This window comes from Hippopotamus amphibius, chromosome 9 (assembly GCF_030028045.1).
Source record: "Hippopotamus amphibius kiboko isolate mHipAmp2 chromosome 9, mHipAmp2.hap2, whole genome shotgun sequence".
Lineage (NCBI taxonomy): Eukaryota > Metazoa > Chordata > Mammalia > Artiodactyla > Hippopotamidae > Hippopotamus > Hippopotamus amphibius.
The window spans coordinates 17,609,811-17,627,975 of NC_080194.1; the positions used below are offsets into that span (position 1 = coordinate 17,609,811).

Genomic DNA, 18,165 nt, shown 5'->3' on the forward strand with positions numbered 1-18,165 from the left:
TATAAATTATTAAGTTAACATTTAGGCATGAGTCAACTTTTTAAACATTTGCTTGATATTGTTACATCATTAACTTTTAACTCATAGTAAATGAATTCCAGCAAATGAATAATATCTGACATATTTTCAACTCTAAATAAATCCAAACAAAAGGTCAAAGTTATTTAATAATTTTCATTGGTAAAAATCACAATGAATTAAATACCATCCATGCCTTGGTTTAAGACTCTGTCAGAATATTAAAATATCTTTCCAATGATATATCTGAATTTATTTTCAAATAACATATGTGATTCATATGTTGTTTGGTGAAGCAAATGCCAGAAATAATCCGAGTCAACTAGGATGTATCCCAGAATGTCTTCCCATTTATAAAGTTAGTTGTATATAATTTTGTGATATGGTATTCATTGTATTTTCAAATGCCACGAAAACTAGTATAACAAAAGGCAACAGCAGAATATTAACCTAATCTGGCTATGGGCCAGGATTGGGAAAATCTAAAAAGAGAACATAGCTAAAGATGAAAAATATCCAAGACAGCAGTGCTTGCATGCCTAATTATATTATAAATACTCAAATACTACCATTTTATAAAATCAAAGGCATATTTTTCCATAAGCTTGATCACTTACCTGTGTGATATATAAGTTGAAACCTTACACTTTCTTATATACAAATAATACAGTAAAGCTATTCCCCACAGTATATATAATATATAAAAAGTATATACATCCACACATATGAAATGATGAAACTATCATCTCTAAAGACCTTTCCATGTCAAAGAGATACTTCTTTCTTTCTCTATTATTATTTTTCAAATTAGAAAATACTTGCTATTTGGAACACTTCAAACAATAAATAACAATGAAAAGTAAATTAAATCATAAATTAAAGTTATCATAAATAAAAATAAAATTATACTAAAATTATACTATATATCTAATGCCCCAACTATGAGGTAACCATGTTGTTGTTATTTTAACAAGATGGACATCCTTCCATGTTTAAAACAAAAAAGTTAATACTGATTGTGTGCTTCCTATGTTCCAAGCACTGTCTGATATGTTCTACCTTTTAATCCTAATAATGATCCTGAGTTATACTTCTTACTATCACCCTACCTCCCCTTAAGCATGTGAACATTAAGAAATCATGTATTTTTACTGAATGTAAAATATTTCATAATTACTGACAATAATACAGAATTGTGTGAGGTAGGTTTCCTATATTTGCTGTTCCTATAACATTTTCTCTTCCACCCACTCCAATCAGGTTTTCAATCCCAACCACTTTCCTGAAGCATCTCCTTACAAAATCACCAATGACCTCCATCTAGACAAAGCTCAGTTCATATTTTACTTGACCACAGCATTTCACACAATGGATGATTCATTCCGCAAATTATGTCTTCCCTGGCCATGGTATTAAATACCTTCCGTGGCCTAACTTTTCATTTGTTCTCTAGACTCAAAAACCCAAATGTCATATTTGTCATTTCTACTTGGATTTCTACTATGCATCTAAAACTTAACATAGGTAAAACAGAATTCTTGAATCTACATTTAAAAAATATATATATGCATACAAAAATATTTATGTTAATGTAATATAACATGTAAATGTGCATACTTTTATATATTTATTTGTGTATTAATTATGTCTCCCTCAATAGAGCACAAACTCCATGAAAACATGAATGTTTCCTGTTAACTGTTATATCCTCAGGGCTGCAAACAATACCTGAAACATAGCTAGAGTTCTATGAATATTTATTAAGTGAATAAATAACACACAGAATTAGAAAGATTGATTCTTCACTTTGCTTTTACCTTGGGCTTTAAAATAATATATAAGACAGTTTCAAACCTAAAACTATTAGCAGGTAATAATTAATAGATTATTTTCTTTCTAAATGCAGTATAAAAATAATGGACTGCTTTGGTTTCAGAACAGAGTCAAGCTGATCCTGAACTATCAATAATAAAAATAATGATGATGATAGCTACTAATTGTTCAAAGGCTATTATGTGCTAGTCATTTGAAGATGCTTCGTATACATTTAATTCTAATAACAATTTAAAAAGATACGTATAATAATCCTCCCAAATACAAAGAATAAAGACCGATATAGAAACTAAGGCTCAAGATGAAGTAATATGCCCATAGGGCTGGGATTTGAGCCCACATCAGTCTTACTCAAAACTCAATACTTTTACAGGGAATTATATTCAATATTTTGTAATAATCTATAATGGAAAAAGTCTGAAAAAGAATATATATATTTATATACACACTTAATATGTATATGTGTGTGTGTGTGTGTGTGTGTAACGGAATCACCTGAAACTAACACAACATTGTAAATCAGAAATACTTCAATTTTAAAAAAAGGAAAAAAAAAACTTAATGCTTTTAAAAGAAATATGTATTCTGGCTGCCTTTCTTTTTAATTCTAGTGTTTACTTATTTTAAATAGGATTCAATTTAATAAATAAAAAAACTACAGGACAGTAAACAAGTATAGAAAAGATATGATCCCTGATCCTATGGACCTTATCATAAACAATTTCAGATGATTACAGACAGATTCCAAATCAGAAAATATTTTAAGAATATATAAAGCAGTTATGCTTTTTAAGAATGCAATAGTCTTTTCTTATAATACCTATTTTAAAATTAAAGACATTAAGTAAAATGTGGATTAAGTAGGTCTAATCATTTAAAGCAAACTTCCAATATATCTCCTTTACCCTAACAGAGCCGTCTGCTTTTCTCTGACACATTGGATGGAAAATGGCTTTCACAGGTTACACATACTTCTTGGAGCCTGCTCTATAGGGAAGATAAGACAGACTGCGGATTTGATTCCTAACCAGTACTTATTATTTACCCTTTCTCTTCCCTGTGAGAGTGCATATGGGCATATTTGCAAATTAAGTTATATACTACAATAACATAAACTTGAATAAGCTGTAATTTTTAAAACTTTAAGTAAAATATAGCAAAATTTTGGTAGTAATGATAAGATAATGCTAGTTGAGAATTATAAGCCAAGCAGAGTCCTAAGTACTTAAATGTATTATCTTTAAATATTATTAGCAACAAATTACTTACAATTGGTTATGACTCACCAGTGTGTCTGCACATAAGTTTGAGACCATGTCTTTATATAACAGGTTAGTTATTCATGCCTGTAGGCATGAATACTTTCTTTATTATTTATCTTGCCTTTTGGCTATTTTCTAGCTCCACAGGACAAACAGAAAAGAAGGGAAAATAAATTTACATCAATCAATGTTATTACCTCCAGTAGCTATTGTCAGAGTTGAGAGGAAGAAAACAAAACCTAGTGAAAATATGAAAGATTTAGTGTGTATGTGTAAATTTCATTTATTCATGCTTTTACTTTCTTTACAACAATAACTAAGGAAAAACTGGTAACAAATACTCAATAGCAATTTGTCAGAATTTATTTTTATTACTCAAGTCTTGGGAGATCACCAGTGGAAAAGTCCCCAAAATTTAAAGTACAAAGGAACTGGGGAAATTGGTGTTTAAAATATGTTATTCTTTTTATTTGCATTGCTTATAAAAATCATCGTTTCTACCTCACTTTTCAACCTCAAAAAAAGAAGACTGATAAGAAGTTGCATGCTAATTCTCTAGTAGAGAGGAGACATACAAAGAGAGGATTGCCCTAATTTATATTAATATGTCTCTAATAAACACTAGCATCCTTAAATGGCAGAGGTCCTGGCCCTTCTTAGTCATTATGTAACAACCTTACTGATGGGGCCAAACTAGTAAAATAGAAAATAGAAAGCAGAAAACTAATCACATTTTCAGATTACTTTTTTTTAACAGACATTATTTTTAGAGCAATTTTAGGTTTACAACAAAATTGGCCATATTACTTTTAAGTCAGTTTTGCTGAATCTAGAAGCATGGAAAGATCAGGGTAATAGCAGTGATATCAGAGAATAAACAAGATATTTAAAAATGTTTCAGATATACAATTGTCAAAACACATCCATTTGAAATGAAAGACGAGAAGAATCAAGGATTCATTTATTTATTCGCCCAACAATAAAGACTTAATGTGTACTCTTATAGAGCACTATAGACTACCATAGTACACAGAGAAGACATCACAAGCTCCTCATTTAAATAACTGAGTGGGATTATGCTTCCGTTAGCTGAATAATATAAGATATGAGGTGATGGAATAAGAACTTGATTTGGGACTATTTGAGTTTGTCAAGAGTTTTTAACATCATTATTCATCAAAGAAACACAGATTGTAACCAATGAGATACCACTACACACACACCAAAAAAAGCTAAAATGAAAAACACTGACAATACCAAAAGTGTTGAGTTTGTGAAACAACTGGAACACTCGTACACTGCTGACAGAAGCGTAAAGAGATTAAACCACTTCGTAATACTGTTTAGCAGTACCTACTAAATGCTAAATATATGCTCACACTATGATTCAGTGATTCCACTGTTAAATACATACCACAGAAAAATGAGTGCATACGACTGTTCAAAGACATGTACAAGAATGACACATCAGCTTCATTTATAACAGCCAAAACTGGTAACTATCCAAAAGCCCATTAACAGCAGAGTGGACAAATAAATTCCTTTGTGTTCATAGAAGAGAACAGTATACCATAATTTTAAAAAGAATGAACTACTAATCCTATCAAAATATAGATGACTATCACTAACATGTTGAATGCAAAAAAACAGTCATAAGTTAGTATATACATTATGATTTCATTTAAATGAAATAAAAAAACTAGAAAAGGAGGTGATAAATTGAGAACAGTGGTTATACTCTGCTGCAGGTATGTTCTATACCTTCATCTGGGTGGTAATTACAGTATATATTAATTTATAAAAATTCATGAAACTGTAAACTTACAATGTCTGTATTTTCATGCATGTATGCTAGACTTCACTCTAAAAAATGTTATTGGGAAAAGAATATATAATCAGATAATTAACAAGGGATAAATGTAACAATAATATATATCTAAGCTATCCAAATAGAAAAAAAGGGAAAGATTATAGATTTCAACCCACAATTATCAGTGATTATATTAAATGCAAATGAACTAAATGTTCCAATTAAAATATTTCTAGATTGGATTTTAAATACACATATACATGTGTGCACATGTGCACACACATACACACTAAATCAGTACAAAAAGGTTTTCTTTTATCATACACTGGGTAAAAATAAATTGCAGTTAGTTTAAAAATTAGTATTTAAAAATGAGACACTTAAACTATACAAAGAAAATATAAGTGAATATCAATATAGTTCTGGAGTGGGGAAGGTCTATCCTAGCATGAAAACAGTAACCAAAAAACATGGTCAAATGAATGGAAAACAGACGGTGTTTCATAAAAATGAAAATTTCTGAGACACACAACAAACCTATAAAGATATTTTAAAAATAAATTTTTAAAACTAAGTGAAATATTTTCAGTGAATATATTTGAAAGTATTCATGTCAGTTATACTCAGTTTTTGTCTGAAATGACAAAATTAACACCTGAAATTTTTTTAAATGGGCACATTAAAAGTAAGACACGCATACAGACTATATTTAAATGTTCAATTTCAGATATAATAAAGGAATGTAAGTTAAAATAGAAAAAACCTGCTCTTGATTAGCTCTTAAAAAAGAGTATTAATATTTGGTCTTGTGGGAAAGAATCACCAATAATACTGCTGGTAGAACGTCCAATTGGTAGATATTTTCTGGAGGTCAATTTGGTAACATGTACCAAACACCATAAAATGTGCATAACCTTTGGTCTATGTCAACTAATTAATGCCAAGGTAGTAATTACATAAAAGCAGTCAGTAATTTCCATGAAACATTGTGAACAATAGCAAAAACTGGAAACAGTGAATTTCTAACAGCAGTGAATTGTTTCAATATGTGTGGTATATTTTTACAGGAGAATACTGAAATTGCAGTGTTTATTTATGTTTGTTAATATGAAAAATATTAATGATACACTGCCACATAAAAAATGATGGTTTAAGAGTAGAGTATATGTGTTGGGGTTTTCATAATGCCATAATCCTGAATAAGCAACCACACTGCTAGTAAAGATATGTCTTAGTAGATGTTTGGGTAGGCAAAGGAAAATAGAAGCAAATTAGACAGTCAAATATCAAATTAATTCCACCTCTATGGAAAGTGAAAAGCAAGTAACTTGAGTTAAGTATTTTTTCTCCTGAAATCAGACGCACTGAAGCCCCAACTCAGAGATGTAATAATATAGCAAAAGTTATAGTCTTAAATTATAGTCATGCCTTAAATTCCTGTCCCATATACAAGCAATAAACTCATGAAGGGTTGTTCAATTTTTTTTTAAATCCATCTATTCATCCATCCACCCAAAGCAACTGAAGCTATAACCTCTCTTCAGACTTTCACATTAAATGTTCCTTCTCAGAACCTAAAGTAGTTCTAGGAGATCTAAATTTAAATAAACACCATCACTTTTATCACATCAGAGGAGGAAACAGATGCCAAGAAAATCATAAAAACTAATAAATTAAACAAAGAAAGCATCTACCTTCAAATACTTCCCTAATTCATCTTATCGTGTAAATGAATAATATAATTTTGCAGTTCCCAGAATTCTGTACTCTGATTTTCACTTTTTCTTACCTAATACATACAACCCAAATATTGTGCCTACATTGCCATATTTCCTATTAAATACAGCTTTTTACATGCATAGAAAACATTTTAGTTAGAATCTTCACACAACCCAAAACACTTGTCTCAAATAAAACATCTGCTTTGCCAGAAAATGTTTCAAATTTGAAGACATTTGTTTCAATCATCTTTGTAGAAATCAGCATTTTTCTTGATTTGAAGCCAAGTACTTAAAAAAAATTAACTCTGCTGTATATATTTTTTCAACAGAGAGCCCTTATTCACTGGTAGAAATCTGTACAATAAAATGTTTGGTATTAATTTTTCTTCACAAAAAGTATATTTCATTTTACCATTTTAGCAAAAGTTTATATAAAATATTTTCAAACTTTTATACATGTTCTTTCAGACATTATCAAAATCTTTCGGTTCTAAAAAGACTTACCAAACAAATTAAAAATGCAGGTTTAAGAAATAACTATAATGCAAACCAGCTTTTACTTACATAGAACTTTTCTCCTAGTATATCCAGCTGAGAATTATTACATTTATAAAAGAAAGAAAAGAAATTTATCAAAGTCATGGCTTTTCAATATTAAAAAACATTATTTAAAAACTTAGACTTTTGATGCCCTTCATGTAGCTATTTTACTTTGACAAGAATCATAGGTAAAATTTACTGAGTGTATATTCCATGCCAGGAAGTTTTCTAAGTTGGTGTTTATATGAATGCTTTAGTTTCTTTTTTACAAAAACCCTACCCAGTACTGTCATAAACTCATTTTACATGTAAGATACCAATCTCACAGAGGTAATAAGGTCAATGGCTTAAGGTCACATAGGTAATAACTAGAAGCACTAGCCAGGTCCACTTGGCTACAAATGCCACACACTACACTACCTCTTAAGATTAGATATCACACTATGTAATACTATACAGTCAAAAACAACTAATACGGTAGAAGAAATGTGAATGATAATAACAGCATATATTTATTTAGAACAAGCAGCATTCTAAACATTTTCCAACATTAAGTGATTTAACCCCTATTACACCCATATAATCTTATAGATGAGGAAACTGATGCACAGAGGAGGGGAGTAACTTGCCCAAGGACACAGTAAGTTGTAGGGCCAGGATTCTAATCCAGACACTCTAGCTCCCAAGTCATGCTTTTAATGAGGACATTATAGAAAAAGGTAATTAAATTTTTTGCTAAAGTACAAAAAAGTATGAATAGTATGATTCCAATTCTGTAAGAAAGAAAAAAATCATATAAACACAGAACAAGTTTGGAAAGATACATGCCAAGAGCATTAACAGTGGTTATCCCTAATTACAGGAGATAGTTTTGGTCTCCTTTAAACCTATCTGTATTTTTAGAATTTTCTAAAATGAATATATATTTCTTTTGAAATGTCCAAATACAACAAACATTTTCATTAGTTTTTTTAACTTGTAATTTCCTTCCACCAATAACATTAGTCTGACCTTCATTACCTTCTATCTATTAACAAATTTCCCCATGTCAGCCTTCTTTCCCACCTATAAACTCCATATTAGCACTAAATTAACCTCCTATAACAAAATGCAGAACTTCAATTTTATTATCATCACCTGAAAAAAATATAGGCCTAGATATATTTGTTCACCCATTTATTTTCTATTTCCTTCACCAATACGTGTGCTCTTTTCGGGTAAGAAATTTTCTTGTTCATCAAGAACAGATACTATATGGTGCTACTGCACTGATCTAAGAAAAAGACGGTAGTGGTGTAGATTAGGGCAAAAGCAACAGAGCAAGTCGAAAACATATATTTGAGACATATTCTAGACTTAAATTCAACAGAGCTTAGTGATTATTTATCAGGTGCAGGGAATAAGAAAGATAGGAATTCAAAGGTGATACTCAAGTTTTTGACTTGGACAATTGGTTGGCCATACCATTCCCTGAGACATAAGGAGGTAAAGGTTTGAGAAAGTTAATAAAGAGTTGTTTGGAATAATTTTAATAGGTATATGCAAGAAATCCAAAGAAAATCTCCAAAACAGAGACAGACATATGATTTGAGAGTTAAAAATGGATGCCTTGGCATCATCAGAAAACCTACAAACAGTAAATGCTGGAGAGGGTTTGGAGAAAATGGAACGCTCTTGCACTGCTGGTGGCAATGTAAATTGATACAGCCACTATGGAGAACAGTATGGAGGTTCCTTGAAAAACTAAAAATAAAGTTACCATATGACTCAGCAATCCCACTGCTGGGCATATACCCAGGGAACACCATAATTCAAAAAGACACATGCACTCCAGTGTTCACTGCAGCACTATTTACAACAGCCAGGTCATGGAAGCAACCTAAATGTCCATCAACAGATGAATGGATAAAGAAGATGTAGTACATATACACAATGGAATATTACTCAGCTGTAAAAAGGAATGAAACTGAGACATTTGTAGAGACATGGATGGACCTAGAAAGAGGAAAACAAATATCGTATATTAACACACATATGCGGACTATAGAAAAATGGTACAAATCAACCGGTCTGCAAGGCAGAAATAGGGACACAGATGTAGAGAACAAACATATGGACACCCAGTGGGGAAAGTAGGGAGGGTTGGCGAGGAATGAATTGGGAGATTAGGATACCAAACTGTACACGCTAAATAAATGCAGTTTATTGTATGTTAACTGTAAAAGTTCTTTAAAAAAAATGGATGCCTTGAGAAAAGAGATAAGCTTGGAATGGATATCTGAATCCATATTTCATAATGTATATATTATACTAAATTCTAAATAGTACTGCATATTTCAGTGAATTCCAAATAGATTCAATATTTAAAGGTAAAAAATAAAAACACGCCATATTAAATAAAACTTGGTTACAAAAAAAATGAAGTAGGAAAGTTCTTGCTTACTATGACTCAAAATCCGGAAACAATAGAAGAAAAAAATTCTCTTTAGGCAATGTCAAAAGTCAAATGTCAAACGGGGGGAAATATACTAGCAACTCATATTACTAACAAAGAGCAAATCTTCCTGATATATATAAAAAGACAAAGATTTGTAACTGCTTGCATATATATTAAGAGTCTTTAGAAGGGTATACAAGATACAATGATATTAATTATTACCTTTTTATAATTAGTGGAGAATTCAAATGCTTAAATTAAAAATAGTAAACTTTTAAAAGTATAGTAGCTGGATAGTGAGAAGAGGAAGTATAAAATAGGAAGAGAAAAGGTGCTAGAACCTAGGAAGAAATCCCAAAGGACTTTAATATGTAAGAACAGACAAAAATAAAAAATACAATAGAGACATCAGTATGAACTCATGTTTAGCTTAACATAGATACACACGGTTACATATAGAAATATTTATAGATATGTGTATATAAAAAGGTTAGTATACACACAATTATTTCCTTTCCTTGTTCTGTCAGCTGAGTGGGCAAGGACACCCAAGTAGCAATGAACATACCTAGCACCCAGATATTGGTTTCTAATACTATTCTCCAAAAAAAGGAGAAATGGATGCTTCTAGGACTCAGGCAGGACATATACTAGTACCTGAAAGTAAGAAATTACTAAATTAAAAAAAAAAATTAAAAACCTTCATTAATGGAGGTATATCAAAGGGACACAGGAGCCAACTGAAAGAGCTACCAAGAGCCAAACTAAAACACTTTGAACAACAAAATAAATACTGGAGCCCATACTGATATAAATAAATGACTGAACAAATAAAAAATAAGGAAAAAGGAGAAAAATATTCTATGCAGAAGAATTCCAAATAGTTTATGCAGATACTCAATTCCCAAGGAAGGGAGCATAACTCTCCCCTCCCCTCTCCCCAAGTGTGAGCTGCATGGAGTGACTTCCTTCTGAAAATTTCAGCACGGAGAAAAGAAAAAGAGTACCTTATTAATGGTGAAATCTGAAAATCCTAACTCAGTCAGGTGATGAAGTTTAAATCAGTTGTTAAATCATGTTGCTAGTACTTACTCCTAACGTGATGCGAATAAAACACCTTACTTCTGTGGCCTTCCTCCCCAAAACCCATAAGCTCAGTCTAACCATGAGGAAAACACCAGACAAATCCCAATAGAGAGATATTCTACAAAAGACCTGATTAGTACACCTCAGAACTACCTAGATCTTCAAAAACAAGGGAAGTTTGAGAAACTGTCACAGTCAAAAGGAACCTAAAGAGACAGAACAACTACATGTAGTGTGGCATCCTGGATGAGGAAAAGGACATTAGGTAAAATCTAACAAAATCTGAATAAAATATGGACTTCAGTTAATGATACTGTATCAATATTGGTTTATTAATAAAAAATAATGTACCATATTAATATACAATGTTAAATAATACAGGAAACTGGATGCAGGTTGCATGGGAACTCCCTGCGGTATCTTCACAGATTTTCTTTAAATTTTCAAACCTCTTTATAAAACCTAGATTCAGAAGTCTTTAAGATTCTTCATGTTCAGCTGCCCCAATCACTCATTAATTTCTTCTACACAGTATTATAATAAAGATGCAAACTAAAATAATATACCAAAGTTTGAAAGAAGGAAAAAAAAAAGCAATCAACAAAGGAGAGATTTTCTTTATAATCTGCTCTTCTTTCCTTGGTCTGAACAATTTTCTTACAGTCCAAGAATGCTATTTTCTGTTTATTCTTCTTTGAGAAGTGCATATAGGTTTGATATTAGAAGACAATCAGAAATCAGGAACTGTTCTCAACTCCCTCAGGAGGCTGGTCGTATCTAACACAGTGTCTGAGACAATTGGAAAAACCAACTCAAGCTCTCTCACCATCAGTCACCTCATCTCTAAAACAGGCATTTAATATCTGCGGGGCTATTATGAAGATAAAATGTAAAGCGGAATGCAAGGTAGTTAGTAGAATGCTGAAACATGGTATAATAAATGGAAGCTATTAGGAATAATAGTGATGGAGTAAATAAAGAAAATTTGTATTCTCTAACACAAAAAAAAAAGAAGTAAAAAGGTACTAACATAAGAATTTTCATCATCAAATTAGGGACCTGAGATATAGCTGCTATGATGCTATTGAAAGTTTTGTACTCAGTAAACTAATCATCCCCAGTATAATATAAGCTACCCAAACAATATGAGAAAAGGGACTGATCTATTTATGCTCTCTTAAAATAGATAAGCTCCAGTTCATTTAGATGGCCTTTATGCTAAAATTGTGCTGTACACCTTTAATTAAAAGCAGGTTATCAAAACTGAATAAAAATATAAATATATTTGGAAATTTAATTGCTTTAATCTATATTTATGATCTGAGGAATTCAGACTTCCTGTATACTACTTAGAATCCCAAATATGCACTAAGGAAGAAAGCAGTGCATTTTATGCTGTAACATGTTGCAAAGGTAACTATCCTTCCAGATAGTCTGGCCAAGTGTTTATTTCTTAGTAGCAAATACTTCTTCTCATGTCTAGAAAAAACAACGGAAAAGAAAAGGCAAGACAAGGCAGGGCAGGCAGACAAAACACAGCACCCTAGAATATTTAAGTTTCTTCATTTCCAAAGCCATATTTGTTTTGTGAGGAAAGATAAAATTGCATCTTCCTGAATCAAATATATTAATTTCCATAATTATGGCCAAAGTAAATTTAAAAAGAGCAAATATTTGAAAGTTTCTTAAAATATGTAAATACTCAATCATGAAAATACTAAAGAAAGAAATCTTAAAGAGTGAGATTTTCAGTTAGGAACTCTACGACGTCACTATATTTAGCATTGCTCCAGTGATGTCAGTCTGCTAATGATAAGAATGCGTTAATAAAATGTCACCTAGGGACTTCCCTGGTGGTCCAGAGGCTAAGGCTCCATGCTCCCCATGCAGGGGGCCCAGGTTTGATCCCTGGTCAGGAAACTAGATCCCACATGCATACTGCAACTTAGATTCCACGTGCTGCAAGTAAAGATCTCACATGCCACAAGTAAAGATCCCACATGCTGCAAACTAAGACCTGGAGTAGCCAAATAAATAAATAATTTTTTTTTAAATGTCACCTAAAATGTTTAGAAAACTATTCATTCTCATTACTAAAAACTGAGATTAATCTCAGAATTACAGTCAGGATAAACTCTTTAATCTCATTTTTCATCTACTTAAAAAAAAATCTAAGAACACCTGACAAAACTTTTCACATATATCCTCACTTATGAGCCTCACAACAATACAAAGTGATAGGTAATATTGTCTCTATTATGCAGCTGAGGAAACAAAGGCTAAAAGAAGTCAAGCCACTCTCCTAGTGTCATACCACAAGTCACATAGAGCCAGGACTAAACTCAAGTCAGGGGGCCTAAAGGTCAGTGTTCTTCACATATTTCAACTGTCATTCTTTACTTATCTCTCTCTCATTTTAAAATTAATGCACACTCTCAAAACTCCATTTAAGAAGTTTTATTAATAAATTAAAAAGGTGTAAATGCCCCAAAACAAAGATAAGAGATGTCAATAATTGTTCAAATGACAGTGCAAATAAGTGGAAACTGACTTGTCACAGCCTAAGAAGCTGAAGTAGGTGCCAGCTTCCTTAGAAGGTGGGGAAAGAGATAGGATAGAGAAAGCAGGAGCAGGTGGAATCTGCATGGGAGCAGTCAGAGCCCATCTTTCCTCCTATCACCCTTTCCAAAAGACAGGAAATTCATTCTCTGGAGAAATAGTCCAGACATACCTGTGTTCCAGGTTACAAGGCACAGCAGGGGGCAGAGAAAGGTACACACTGAAATCAAGGCAATTGACTGCAAGTCCTCATCCTGTGCCCAGAGACCCCAGGGACTCTCCTCTACTCAGCTTTCAGCAGCTGGGAGATTGGAAGATTCTTCTCTAGAAAAGCTGACCAGCCCAAGAGAAAAGACCCAATGCTACTGACATTTGGATTCTCCCAACAAAATAACCAGAACTTAGCTTGATCACTGTCCACAGAAGCCCAAAGAGCCCCATGTTTTAGGAAATATGTTCAGAAATCATTTTATTTAAAACAATCACTACTCTGCTGCACCAGTAACAGAACAAGTAGAGGTAGGAGTCTTCACAGAATTTTGGAAATTATGCTTTTTCCAAAAATTATTTATATCGACTTCAAATCATTAATAATATTAACAGTTGTAGGTTTATGATTAACATAATTATCAAAGACTTCACAAACCTAGTTATTAACTTAGACCAGGTTTAAATTTTAAAAAACATTATGTTCATTTTTAAAGAAAATGACTAAAAAACTTTTTTTAATGTAATAGAAATCACCTCCTGTGACTCTACACCTGTAATTTCACTATCTCACCTTTCAGATCTACACACCTACATCAGTGTTTTAATGGCTGTATAGTATTCTTCTGTAACAAATTTGCCTTGAATTTCTAAGTTAATTCTAGAAGAACATAAGTAGGAAAAACCTTTACATTATAAATATCAGTTTTAAATCTGAAGCTTTCAAAGATTTGAACAGCCAAGATAAGAAACATCTGGAGAATCTTTCTTCCATGAAGTTTTCAAAACACATAAACTGCCAGCCACATCTGACTTTCTTTGAACCCTAATATCCACTTATCCAATCCTTTGAATTCATCCTCAGAATTCACTTGCAAATCTACTCTCCTCTCTCCATTGTAATAGTGACTGCATTAGTTAAATTCTTAGAATCATTCACCTAGACTACTACATAAGCATTTTCATTCATTCTATCAGTCTCTCCCCATTTCGGTCTAATCTCTGCTTTGCCTTTTGAAATATCTTCTTAAGAAAACAAATCTAAGCATGTTACCCCCCTGTTTAAAAAACGCTAGCAGTCGCCTTGGTGCCTACAAGTTAAAGTCCAAAGTACAGTTGTCCTTAGAAGAAAGGGGTTGAGGGATGAAACTGTGAGTGTTTGTTAAGGGGAACTTCAGTTGTATCTATTAATGTTTCTTTCCTTAAAAAATTAACTAAAGAAAATTAACACAAAATGTTAACTCAGGGAGATGGGGAGATGGGTGTTACTTGTACCACACTTTGTGTTTTTCTACATTTTTTAGAATTTCTCTTTAAAAGAAGCATCACTTGGATTACTGATTCTAAAAAAAAAAAAAAAAGTGAAAGCCAGAAGATTATGCTTCTTAGTTATCCTAACGTATGACCCGCATAATCAAAATTTTTTTATAGAATTTTTTTCATTTCTCACTTATAACAATAATCACTTGCATTCAGTTTACATTCACATCTGCATTTCTACACTGATCAGGCTGAGGGTGTCACTGTCTTTTACTTTTTCTTTTTTTTTTAAAGACATGTATGCCTGAACATATGAAACAAGATGAGAAGGGAAAAGGAAGAAAGGAAGGAGAAAGAAAGGAGAGAGTAAAAAAATTGATAAGTATAGGAATCTTTCCTCAAATGTAGGCAAAAACTGAATTAAAGGTTTTAAATAGTCTTCATTAGGACTGGCACATTACGGCCTTCTAGAATATAAAGAGTTTTCATAGACAGATGCTAACCAGTTTTTCTCCATGTTTTCAAGACTAAAATGAGGAAATAAAATCATTTAAAAAGTTAACATACAAGGGTAAAAGAAAATCTAAGTAGCAGATCATGGTGATAAGATACTGGAATAACATCAAGATTATAGAGTTTTAACTTATCATTACAGTAGAAATTTGATTTTTTTTTTATATCCAGCATCAAACAATGTCATATGGCGGTGAATCTCCCAGTGTGGGCTTCCTTGGAAAGACATGTACTCCATCTCCTCATACGTAAGCTGCAGGTACCAGATGATCCCTTCTGCTCTCATTCCCTGGCAGTAAGTGACCTGGATTCAGGCAATTAGACCCCTGGGATTTTGAAGGAGTAATGCTAAGACCCGGGGACACTTAAAAAGTTATCATGTGGGAATCAGAGTTCAGTAGTGGCAAAAGTATTGAGAATTCAGCAGCAGCAACAGAATTCAAAATCCAATGGAGAAGGGAAGAGGGACAGATTCCCAACTTGGACTGTTCAGTGACAGTCCTGGTAATGTTTGCCAGTGCCCAGCTTCCTTTGATTTCTGCCCATTTTATAAGCCTGCTTCTCTGGTGCTCCTGCTGACTGTGAGAACTACCCAATTCAATAAATTCCTTTTCCACCTGAGATGGCCAAAGTCAGTTTCTGTTGCTTTCAGTAAAGAGTCCTGACTCACAGACTTACCAAAACTCACCCCCACTCCTGCCTTGATGTTTAGCCATATCCATCTGTTTGAGTATAATAAGCAAAAATCTCTCAAAAATTCCTGGAAGCTCCATTATCTAATGACTGCATCATTCAACAGCATAACTTGTTAATTCAGGGGAAAAAGAAACAACAACAAACACAATCAAAAGGTTAGCTTGGAACTGCTGGGTATAAAAACACAGATGAAATATATATTTTTAGTTTCAAGCAGTTATTGTTGAATTGTGAAGGTCCAGACTAGGATTTCACAAACACTGAAATTAAATAAAAATCACAGCTGAATCCTGGACTAGATCTTAAGTCCTCCAAAACTGAGGATTAAGTGATACAATATAGCTCATAATATCAGAAATAGGAATGCTAATCAAGAAGAAAGCTACAAAGACAAGAAATGGAGCTAGAAAATTTACATTCTGTACTTCCTCCTACTTTTACTATTTTCTATGCATTTACATTGTTTTCCAGACAAACCAATTTAAACCACAAATTCACATTATCATTCAGAACACAGAAACCAATCTTCCATCATTATCTAAGATCACTAATGGCAGAGAATTAGGTAATCAGCATAAAATGTTTTCACAATCAGCACCGTGTATTTGCACAATGGGGGAGAAAGAGGAAATGCAAATCAGTTACCTATACCACTAGACTCAGAAAACACTGAAATGATTATAATCAAGTTTTTCAAAGCAAAAGATAATCATATATGTCTAAATTTGGGGAGACAACTATAAGCTATGGTACAATGACCTTTTTACACTTTCAAGCAGACACATACATATTCTTTCCAGATAAATACATTCTACAGTATCAATACTGGAGTTAAAACGGTGTTTATACAGTAATTATAAACTATGGGATTAAAGGCAATGGTGAAGTATTTCTTGTTTTATGATCTCAAAAGAATGATCACATCATGATGACATCACCCTCTAATGTGCCTTTTAATTTAAGGAATTATTTTGCTCACAGATAAGCAGTTTTTTAAATGCTTGTCTTGGTTTTAGACCAGTAAATACAATAGCATGACATTGTGTGTGTGTGTGTGTGTGTGTGTGTGTGTGTGTGTGTGTCTAATAAATTAAATATCAAAATAAAGTACCAAGGAAATACAGGCTGAATGGATACAAAAACAAGACCCATATATATGCTGTCTACAAGAAACCCACTTCAGACCTAGGCACACAAACAGACTGAAAGTGAGGCGATGGAAAAAGATATTCCATGCAAATGAAAATCAAAAGAAAGCTGGAGTAGCAATACTCATATCAGATCAAATAGACTTTAAAATAAAAAATGTTACAAGAGACAAGAAAGGACATTACATAAAGATCAAGGGATCCATCCAAGAAGAGGAGATAACAATTATAAATATATATGCACCCAGTATAGGAGCACCTCAATACATAAGGCAAAAGCTAACAACTATGAAAGAGGAAATGCAAGGCAGAAAAAGAGACACAGATGTAGAGAACAAACACATGGACACCAAGTGGGGAAAGCGGGGAGGGTTGTGGGGGAATGAATTGGGTGATTGGGATACCAAATTGTACACTCTAAATATATGCTGTTTATTGTCTGTTTAACTGTATCTCAATAAAAGTTCTTAAAATAAATAAATAAATAAATAAAGTACCAAGGAAATACAGTGATTTCATTTTGCTAATGATTAATCCACAAGGGTAAATAATGTTTATGTTTAAACAGCTATAGATATATTTTGATGTATGTGTTTTATTCAGACTTTACAATTACCTCTTCATATTTAATTTTTTTTTAAATTTAAGCCTTTAGGAAAAAATTTTGGCTTTGCTCTTAAAAATAGAAAAAGAGCCTCTCCTAAAGAGATATAAATTATAATTTGGAAAATGTATTACAATTATAATAAATATTCTGATAAAAGAGGGGATATACATTAGTTGTGGCAAGCTATCAAATTGAGGTCCTTATTTTAATGGACAGGGAAAAGGCATCCAGACAACAGAAAATAATGAACGTTGAAGAATTAACAAAACAGCTTACTAAATTTTAGTTAAAGATAATTAAGTTCCCAGGGAAATAAACCATTTTGGGTCACGTGATTCTGGGAAAAAATTATATAAACAAAATTATTTTACCTAAGTCACTAAAGGTGAGAAAATGCATTTGACTGTGTATGCTACATGTATAATGACTATGTGACATGTATATGCTACATATATACTTTGTATATAG

The 18,165-nt window shown here is 32.4% G+C and overlaps 1 protein-coding gene across 6 annotated transcripts in view; it reads right to left on the bottom strand.

Moving 5' to 3' along the window:
- METTL15 (methyltransferase 15, mitochondrial 12S rRNA N4-cytidine) overlaps window positions 1-18,165 on the bottom strand; it is a 203,272-nt gene that overhangs the window by 132,967 nt on the left and 52,140 nt on the right. The gene's annotated exons all lie outside the window — the stretch shown is intronic.